Source organism: Oncorhynchus tshawytscha, linkage group LG09, assembly GCF_018296145.1.
Source record: "Oncorhynchus tshawytscha isolate Ot180627B linkage group LG09, Otsh_v2.0, whole genome shotgun sequence".
Lineage (NCBI taxonomy): Eukaryota > Metazoa > Chordata > Actinopteri > Salmoniformes > Salmonidae > Oncorhynchus > Oncorhynchus tshawytscha.
This window is the reverse complement of record NC_056437.1, coordinates 22,562,368-22,573,514: the sequence shown is the minus strand read 5'-3', so window position 1 is coordinate 22,573,514 and position 11,147 is coordinate 22,562,368.

Sequence of the window (11,147 nt, the reverse complement as noted above, 5' to 3'; positions counted from 1 at the left end):
ACCATTCTCATAAGTGTTCATTACAACAGTTTTCCTAATGTAATGGGTACGGTTTCTCCAAAGAAAGTTGAAAAGATTCTATATCACTGATAGAGTGAACATTATTCAGTGAGTTAAAAAACATATATGTGGATTCCTGACAGTACGTAGAGCTATACAATTTTCTGTAAAAATTGCTGCAGTATTTAGCGATACATTTTTGGTCATCTGTAATAACACCATCAATGTCTAACTTATGGATAGTGTTATTTTTAGAGTGAAATTTCTCAAGTCTAAAGAAATAGGATGAATTCTGTTCTCCCTCCTCAATCCATTTTTTCCTAGATCTAATAAAGGCTCCTTCTGCTTTTATTTTATATATATTATCCAGTTTATTTTGTAATTAGTTCCATCTTCTCCTCCCCCAAGAGGTCAGCTGGGGACCTCTGAGAAAGGGAAGTTATCTTAATGATCACCTTTTCCTCCTCAGCTCTTCTGGTCTTAGCAAGATTACTACCATATTTTCTAAGATATTTGGACACCTCAAATTTAAAGAGCTCCCAGTTCTTGCAATAAGATTTTTCTTCACAAGCCCTTTCCCAAAAGTGTGAGAGCAGATCTTTAACCTCAAATGTAACTATATCATTATTTAATAATGAGCTATTTAGCTTCCAGTAGGATGCTCTACCAAGGTTCGTATCAGGGGTAAATATTTTGATATCAATGTAAATAGCCTTATGGTCTGTGAGGGGAGTAGTACAAATATTTGTAGTAACACACTCACTATCAATACATTTGGATATAAGCCAAAAATCTATTCTGGATTGTCTGGAGTCTGTTTTGTTACTCCAAGTGAATGATCTTTCGGCCGGAAACCTCTCTCTCCATATATCAGTAAGATCAAACTTTTCCATAAAAAGTATTAAACCCAAATTCTGATTGGTTGGCCTACCTGGGGGCCATCTATCAGTTGAATTATCTATTGTAATGTTAAAGTCCCCTCCTATCAATAATAACGAATTGGGAAATTTAGATAACGAATGAAGTTCTCTATAGATTCAAGCAACTCATCATTCTCATGTTTGGTGTTGTACCCGTAGAAGTTTACAGTAATGAGCGTAATGTCATTGTAACTGATCACAAGACAAATAAAGTGACCAAAGGGGTCACATTCCGAGTGTAGAATATTACCACCAAAGGTATTTTTCATTGTAGTGACACCAGCAGAGCGTTCAGATCCATGGGAAAGCCAAATATCGTTGCCCCACTGTGACCTCCAGAAGTTGGCATCAGCAGACATTGAGTGAGACTCTTGAAAAAAAGCAAAAATCTGTTTGAAATTGTTTAGCAAATAAAAAGAAGGCTTTACGCTTCACACTGTTTCGTAACCCCCTAGCATTAAGAGATAATATAGACAAAGACAAAACAGCAAAGATTATATAAAAGTATAAACTGTAGTAGGATGGGTCAAAGACGTAGGAGCAGTGAACATAAACGATAAGGAACCGAGATCTGCACCATTTAAGTCAATTTAAAGTGAAAATAGCTTATTCCATAACCTTTGAAATTCAACTCAACTGGAAATTATGTTCAAGACCAAACCAAGGGTTCTTGTAGTAAGAGAGACTAAAAACCCTCTTTAGTGTAATCAGGAACTATTCTGAGAAATAAAACAACAAATAATAATTTAAATAAAAGGGTACCTACTATTTTAAGTACATATGAAAACTGATCATAAAATAATTGAATAACAAAATGTTTCACATATAAACGTTCCTAAGACCTTTTTTGGAAATAAGTATTAATAACTAAATAGAACAATAACCGTGTAAAGTCAGAGCAGACCTGTATGCCATTTAAAACAGTATCTTAGTTACTTTATACATAAAACATAAATTCAGCTTTCAATCTTCTTCGTAAGTTTGTAAACAAAATAGGACTTCTGGTCATACAAGAACAAACTAATGAATTGAAATACCTGAGTATTCCTGTAAAATAGTCACCTGATGCTTGTTAGGTAAACCACATAAGGAAAATGAGAATACCATGGCTGAAACCATCAACCTGTTCCTTCTGGTGAGATTTTAGGGAGGAATATGGATTTCTGAACCGTTGATGAAACCTCGTCCTCCGACGAAGTAAGCAGCCTTCCCCTCACTTCGTGCTATCTTGATCGTTGGCCACAACTTGTTCCTTCTTTCTATGTCTTCCGGGCTGAGATGCTCGGCGAAACGCATACCATGGCTCTGAAGGAAGGTGTTCTTCCAAGCAGCTTTCCAGACAGCATCCCTGTAGAATCTGGTAGTGAATAGGATGATGATACCCCTGGGTCTTGAATCGCTTTGCTGTTGCTTCTTGCCGAGGCGATGTACAACGTCGATGGTATCACCAACTTTGTTCTTCTCTGCAGGCAAAACTTCTTGGCAGATACAGATAGCCGCTCCTCGCACATCTTCCTTCTCCACCTCTGGCAAGCCGTAGAGTCTCAGGTTCCATTTTCTTGTGTATTGTTCCAGATCATTGAGACGTCTATGGTAGACATTGTTATTCTTTTCCACCCTTTCCACATTTTTTTCAACTTTTGCCACTCTCGTTTTCACCTCATTAATTTTACCACATGCAAACTCCACAGTCTTTTTCAAGCCTTCGATAACCATGGTGTTCGCGCCTACCATTTTCTCAATGGCGTCACACCTGGAGTTGATGAGTAAGGAGAGGGTAGCCACGATGTCAGAGTTCATGTTGGGTTTTTTGGAGGGTGGAGGTTTGCACGGAGTAACCGGTAAAGAGGGGAATTCGTCATCTTCAGCATTCGAAAGCATGATATTATCCATAGGCCAAGTGTAGTTATGGCAGTTGTCTATAAGCACGTTTCTCTCTTGTTGATTAGCAATAGAACGGCTAACTTTTTCCTTTCTTTTTTTGTCACGACTTTGCATGGACATGCTGAAATAAATGATCCAATTATCATTCCAGTCACAGGAAAGGTCTAATATCTTGAACAAATAAAAATAATAATGACTAAACTTTTTTTTTTTTTAAATATATATGTATGACAAATTGTAAATTGTATGACAATTTAGCATTCGTTAAAAATACATAATGACAGCTGGAATTATGTATGATAAAGTATCTCTACCTCTATTTTCCAGCGTTGCATCAATTAATCATCAGTTCAATCACTGCAGTATTTGCCAGGGTCATACAACCAATGGCTCCAAGACAAGTAATGAGTGGGCTAAAAAGCATCAGTACTAAAAGCCTGCAACCCATCTGTTCAATCATCAATCCATCTGCGTCCGACATTACAACACTGCTTTACGAGCTGTGAGTAAGTTTACTTATGAGGGGGGATTTGACCAACACTATGCTAATGTCTTATTTTTCCACTACTCCCAAGATTGTTTTGGACAACTGAGCCTTTAACAAGATTGTGAAATGTTAGGCTGCCACACCACCTCCTCCAGATTTGACCACCATTCTCAGAATGTGAGCACATATACAATTTCCCCATGGGGTGGTGCTTAAGAGTATGGCTTTGCCATACTGGTATCTGTACCAGTATTGCGTCTGTGACAGCATGGGCAGCACCGTTTTGAGTCCCACCCAGTTGGCTACATTAAAATGGCATGCCCATGCAAGGCATGCCCATGCTAACACGGCCTATTGGCCACTAGAGGCCTCTATCATTCTCTATGGGCTTTGCCCATTGAGTTGAGCTTGCAATGGTTGTTGGCCTCTACACAGATGTACTATCTTAATTTGATCACTCTGCTACAACAGATAATTTTCCTGTGCAGCAGGAAATGCAAATTGTAGGTTATTCAAGGTTTAAAAAGGTTTCTAAAGTTTGTAATTTCCACTTTAAAATGTCAGACTTGATTTATCCTAACTAAAAATGTATTGAGCCCTACAAAAATGTCAGTTAATTATAATACACATAATAATTCACATGTCCTTTTAAGGGGTTGTTGTTACAGTGTAATTACATGTGTAACTCCACTGTAAAAAGTATTGTAGTTAACTGTAACAACTCGTAGAAACAATGTAATAACAACATGCAATTGGTAGTAATTACTGTCACGACTTCAGCCGAAGTTGGTCCTTCTCCTTCTTTCGAGCGGCGTTCGGCGGTCGAAGTCGACGACCTTCTAGCCACCGCTGATCCACTTTTCATTTTCCATTGGATTTGCCTTTTCTTCCATCACACCTGGTTCCAATTCCATCAATTACATGTTGTGTATTTAACCCCTCTTTAACCCTTTCCTCCTGCTTGGTGTGCGCCCAGTGTAAGGCTCCTAGGCACCTGCCCAGAGGTAAGCTACACCCCTTACCCATTCCACAGCGGCCTTGGTTGCACCTGTCGGTGGATTTTCTGACTGATCTTCCACCCTCACAGGGTAACACCGCGATCCTGGTCGTTGTGGATCGCTTCTCTAAGTCCTGTTGTCTCCTCCCTCTGCCTGGTCTCCCTATGGCCCTACTTGTTTACACATCTTCTGGCACTACGGGGTGCCTGAGGATATAGTGTCTGATCGGGGTCCCCAGTTCACGTCTAGGGTCTGGAAGGCGTTCATGGAACGTCTGGGGTCTCGATCAGCCTTACTTCCTTACATGTTACATGTTACAGCCTTACATGTTGTGTATTTAACCCTCTGTTTCCCCTCACGTCCTTGTCGGTAATTGTTTCTTGTAGTGCTTATGCACGGTATTCTGGTATTTACCGGATTTTGTTTGACCCATTTATTGTATTGTTCTGTTGACGGTGGTTTATGGATATTAAATGACACTGTTGTAAATCAGTTTTCGCTCTCCTGCTTCTGACTTCTCTGCCGCCAGTACGCACCTCACCACAAATTATTGTCTGTAACTACAGAAGTGTAACAACAAATTCTTGTTATCATGTATGTTACAAATGGACAGGTTTCCACTGAAATCACCAACTTACTTTTCTGGGTTTTCTCAGCTGCATCTGATTCATTAACAAGTGTGACTGAGGTTGGGATCCCTTGTGGTTGTGCTGGGTGTCTGGGAGATTATAGCCTATGCTATTATGGCCTACCCATGAATGTGAACTGCTGAAAATATATCGGCAGTCAAAGTTGTTGCTAGCACTTGTCCCCAAAATAAAGCCATATGGGTTAAGTCGGTTGAGCTTATGAAAACAGATCTATTATGAGTGTCATCCCAGGTGAGGAATAAGACACTACTCAAATCTGTAGCCTATGACAATTCAGCATTAGACACTACCTTACCCAATACTAGATATCATCTTCTACCCCCAAGCCATAAAACTGCTATCCCCCACCCCTTTGTTTTTACAGTACTGCTACTCGCTATTTATTATTTATGCATAGTCACTTTATCCCTACCTACAGTACATGTACAAATTTCCTCAACTAGCCAGTACCCCCGCACATTGACTCGGTACCGGTACCCTCTGTATATAGCCTCGTTGTTGTTTTTTTATTGTGTTGCTTGAAAAAATATTTTAAAATTCTGCTTTAGTTTATTTAGTAAATATCTTCACAACTCTATTTATTGATCTGCGCTGTTGGTTAAGGGCTTGTAAGTAAGCCTTTCATGGTAAGGTTTCGTTGTGTTCGGCGCATGTTACCTAGCTAGCTACCTAGCTAGTCCTTGTGTTATCCAGATAGCTATAAGCGTGCATGCTAACACCAACTAACTAAATTTGCATATTTCCATTAGGTAACACCTAATCTGTGAAGTGCGTGTGGGCAATAACTCAATTTGCCCTCACACTCCTTCTGAACAACACCAGTTTTAGAAACTCTGGCAAATTGTAAAGTCTAAAAAACTCAGTCTACTGAGTCTGTTCATAACATATTCTAGATTTGGGAATATAAACTGTATAGAGCAAGAGAGAACAATGAGTTCCACCACTGGATGTTGGTAAACTATAATCACAAGTACCCCTCAAGATACACTCCATTTTAACTAGCCAAATCTTGTGTACACCTAGCAATTATATTGTACACTTGCAGATATTACTTGTTTTTATCATCCCACTTGGATCGCACTTCCAGAAGCTTGAAAATGAGGGCCAGGATGTCATGATGGGTAATGTACTGTATAAGTTTGTAAATTTAGTGGAAACTTGCCCATTTGTAACAAGCATTCGTTATTACACTTCTATAATTACAGACAGCAATTACTACCAGTTACATGTTGTTATTACATAGTAACTATGAGTTGTTACAGTTACCGTCAATACTTGCTACAGTGTAATTACACATGTAATTACACTGTAGTAAGGACCACTTAAATGGAGATGTTACCATCTTTTTCTTTGTCCAAATGAATTACTTTTAAAAAGGTGAGAGATGGGATTGGGGCAGATGAGTCAAGGAACCATCTGTGCAATCGCTTAATTCATTGCCTCTTTGAAGCATTCATTAATTTGTTGTTTATCTGTCTACCAGACGTCCCTCATATAAAATATAGTGTCTTGGCAGTAGTAGGCCTACATGTCTGTGTACCACAGATAGCTGGCTATAATGTCTAAGTTTATGGCTGTCATTGCTGATTCAGAATGAATGATTCTGTGTTGAGGTAAATCAGGTCATCTAGATTGGTGTGTTTTGGTAGGAGTGTGTGTGTGTGTGTGTGTGTGTGTGAGAGAGAGAGAGAAAGAGGTATGATTTGGATGTAAAATACTGTTTACTCTTTGTGCATATTTTGCTTATGGTTTACACTTGTGTAGACATGAAGGAATGCTAATTCTTCACACTTGGTAAGAGGAATTAAAATAAAGTGCAACTTTTCTGACCACACAGAACCCTTGACAAAATCTTAATGCCTGTGTTTAAGAATACAATAACGAGGGTAATTTGCTGATAAATCTAAGAACTGGTATCCTGGCAACACTGAGGAACAAATAATTACATTTTAGGAAAAGAGTAATAACAGAATCCCCATCAAAAGAGTCCAGAGGAGATTGCAGCCACAACTAATCTTAGTCAAAGTTCTTTATTTAGGACAGGGTCAGACCTTTTCCACATAGCCTTCATTATATGCACCAACTCCATCTAGACAGAGAATGACCCAGTCAAAAATACATCTACTATTGATGTTCAAATTAAACGACCCATCTAAGGTGACCTGTCACAGGAAGACACATGGCAGACAAGACTGTATGCATTATGTCTACCAACCAGAGGGAGTAAATGACGGCATCAGAATTCTACTCCTCTCCTTTTACAGACATGTTCCATCAAACAGAAAATTGTCTTGAGTGTATGACTAGAAAATAGTCACATTTCATAACCCATCTTATATACAATTTCAATCTCTCCAATCTCCCATGACTACATTCACAGCTCAAATGTTCACATGGATATATCAATCAGATGTCCTGCTGGGGAAAGTAATATACTCCTTCCACCAAGATAGTGTGACGTGAAGTGAATGGGCTATGCTGGGCATGGGCTGGAGGAAGCATTGATTCTACTCCATTCTGTTCTGATGAATGCAATGCAGTGGTTCTGCTGACTGTCAAGTGGGAAACATTTCTAGCTGCTCAGAGGGGAGGAGAAAGCAGCTATTGAAATTTCTGATTACTCACAATCAGAATCTGAGCTCTGATTGTGTCCATCAGGCTGAACTGAGAACCCAAGAGAGTGCATATGTGAGGTGACTAAGCAGAGCAAAATGATCTAAGGATTTGGTAGCATGAGTGCAAGAGAAACAGGAGAAACAGGAGACGAAAGATCATGAGCTCTGTTATCAATCATTCCTGCTGCTTCCCCAGTGATTCTCAGCCAGGTCAGAAGTTGTATTTTTATCTGACACTGCGATTAAAAAAACATGAGAGAATTATTGTCATGAAATATGAGATGAAATTAGATAATATATAGTTTGGTCATTCATCAGGAATCTCTTTGGTCTCTACATTCAATGTCAGATGCTCTTGAGTTGGCCTGTTTGTTGACATTAAGTAGAAAGACCATCTTGAGTAGAAAGTAAAGGATAAGATTGCTGGTATTGAACAGTGTGAAGAGTGTTATGATAAATGGAAAAACAGGCAACTGCGAATGACTCCAATTTAGAAAAATAATAAAGACCAGGAAGAAATGAGCAAATGTGTTGTTTACTGTGAAAGACACACAGCAGAGTTATACAACATGAGACATAGACTAAACTGGCATGATCTGATGATTGCATATATATATAACATGTTTGGTTTGGATGCGTACCTGATTCAAATAAATTCACAGAAATCTTGTGGACAACCGAAAACATGTTAATTTAGCAGCTATTTCATAAATTCTGACAGCGACCAAAAAGCCTTTGAATGAGATGGGATCATGGACAAAGTATTCCATCCTTTCAGCCAGACAAAGCTGCTTTGCAATTATGTTTTAGAAAACATGAAACACTAGTTGTTACGGCTCTCGTCGGAATGAGGATCGGACCAAAGCGCAGCGTGGTAAGTGTTCATGATTCTTTATTGCTCAAAAAAACACTTTAACAAAATAACAAAGAGAAAAAACAAACAGTTCTGTAAGGCAAATAAACTATACAGAAAACAACTACCCACAAAACACAGGTGGGAAAAAAAAGGCTAACTAAGTATGATTCCCAATCAGAGACAACAATAGACAGCTGCCTCTGATTGGGAACCACACTTGGCCAAACACAAAGAAATAGAAAACGTAGAAATAAAGAAACTAGAATGCCCACCCTAGTCGCACCCTGGCCTAACCAAAATAGAGAATAAAAGCCTCTCTATGGCCAGTGCGTGACACTAGTAGACAATGAGTATAAGTAGTAGAGCTATGACTCTGTTGAAATGCTTGCTCTTTCTTCAATCATGGAAAAATATGAAAGTGATAATTAAAGACAATGTATATTTCATGTTAGGTTTGTTTTCCACATGGTCAGAGTAACAAACTATTGGTTTCCATGATACTGTAGTTTCTTAAATAGCCCCATTAGTACTGGGTCTGTTTGACAGCCTGTTCTCGCCAGCAACAAACTGCTACTCGAACAAGATGTGTGCCTTGACAGACTGCACCCCAAAGGAATGACAAATCTAGGTTCTTTGTTGGACAAAGTAACACAGGAAGTTTTGCAAAGAACATTTAGTCCTGTTTTATATGCAGCTCCTAAACTTCTATGTCACTTACAGTGCCTGCTACTGTAAGTGAATATTTTATAATTACATTATGGACAGTTGACTAGCATAGTACAGGTAACTGCCAAAATAAAGAAAACATGAGTAAATTAGGGATACAGTTAAGAATAAATTCTGATTTACAATGATGGCTTAGGACCAGTGGGTTAACTGCCTTGTTCAGGGGCAGAACAACAGATTTTTACTTTGTCAGCTCGGGGATTCGATCTGGCAACCTTTCGGTTACTGGCCCAACGCTAGGCTATGTCTATTGCAACAACAGGGGCAGGCAAACGACAGGTCAATGCAGGAAGGGGTCGATAATCCAGAGTAGCGGCAAAGGTACAGGATGGCAGGCAGGCTCAGGGGCATGCAGAGTGGTCAGGCAGGCGGGCTCAGAGTCAGGAGTGGCAAGGGTCAAAACCAGGAGGACGAGAAAAGAGAGACTGGGGAAAACCAGGAGCAGAGAAAACACTGGTTGACTAGAACAAACAAGATGAACTGGCTCAGACAGACAGAAGAAAAATACAGGTATAAATACCCAGGGGATAAGTGGGGAAGATGGGCGACACCTGGAGGAGGGTGAAGACAAGCACAATGACAGGTGAAACAAATCAGGGTGTGACAGAGTTCTAGACACTTGTAGAATCTATGCCACGGTGCATTGAAGCTGTTTTGTCGGCTCTTAGAGGCCCAATGCCCTAGTAAGACATTTTATTTTATGTTGGTGTTTCTTTTCTTTTATCAGTTAGCTGTATGCAGCTATTGTAAGTAAAATACACATTTGGTGTGTGCTTATATTTGTAATATAGACATGTGTGAATTGGAAACATTTTTTTTCTATCCAAAGTCCCCTGAGACACCCTCAGAGAGTGGGGCTCACAACCATGTTCTGCAATAATCAATTAGGGTTAAGTGCCTTGTTCAATTGATAGATTTTTCACCTTGTCGGTTTAGGGATTCAAACTGGCAGCCTTTTGGTTATCTGGCCCAACACTCTAACCACTAGGCTACCTGCTGCCTAGGCTGCCTACTCTGTACTCGGCATGAGGTTAAATTTAATTGAAGAGCACTGCACTCAGTTTTAGTACATTTTAATATACTGAGCAATGTCAACGTTTTACAAGCAGAATCTTTCAATCTCCCCTTTGTTCAATTGCAACAACGTGTTTTCTGCCTCTATGTGAATATCCTCAGGAAACTCACAAAACTTATTTTTTAACACTGCTTCCCTGCTCTCATTCAGTCATACAGACCTTCCCTCTTTGAAAGAACAGACTCTCTCAGCAGGGTAACAAGTTCTTGTCTCTGATGGAGTGTTGAGTGTTTATTTGGGCTCCTGAGTGGTGCAGCGGTCTAAGACACCACATCTCAGTGAGGCATTAGAGCCATTACTACAGACCCTGGTTTGAATCCAGGCTGTATCACAACCGGCTGTGATTGGGAGTCCCATAGGGCGGGGCACAATTGGCCCAGCATCGTCCAGATTTGGCCGGTGTAGGCCATCATTGTAAATAATAATTTGTTCTTAAATGACTTGCCTAGTTAAATAAAGGTTAATAAAAAAAGTACAAAATGTAATGGTGAATAGTAAGTAGATGATGCGCCATGTGACCTAAATGGACTCAAAATGTGCAGTTTCACACTGGGCAACTGAGAAAAAAACAGTAGATGTGTAACGGTTCTCTTTTGGTGAAGGAGAGTCGGACCAAAATGCGGCGTGTAGATTGCGATCCATGTTTAATCAACAAACGTAAAACACGAATCAATACAAAAACGATTAAAAAAAACAACAAACGTAACGAAAACCGAAACAGCCCTATCTGGTGAAAACACAGAGACAGGAACAATCACCCACAAACACACAGTGCAACCCAGGCTACCTAAATATGGTTCCCAATCAGAGACAATGACTAACACCTGCCTCTGATTGAGAACCATATCAGGCCAGACATAGAAATAGACAAACTAGACATGTAACATAGAATGCCCACTCAGCTCACACCCTGACCAACCAAAACATAGAAATATA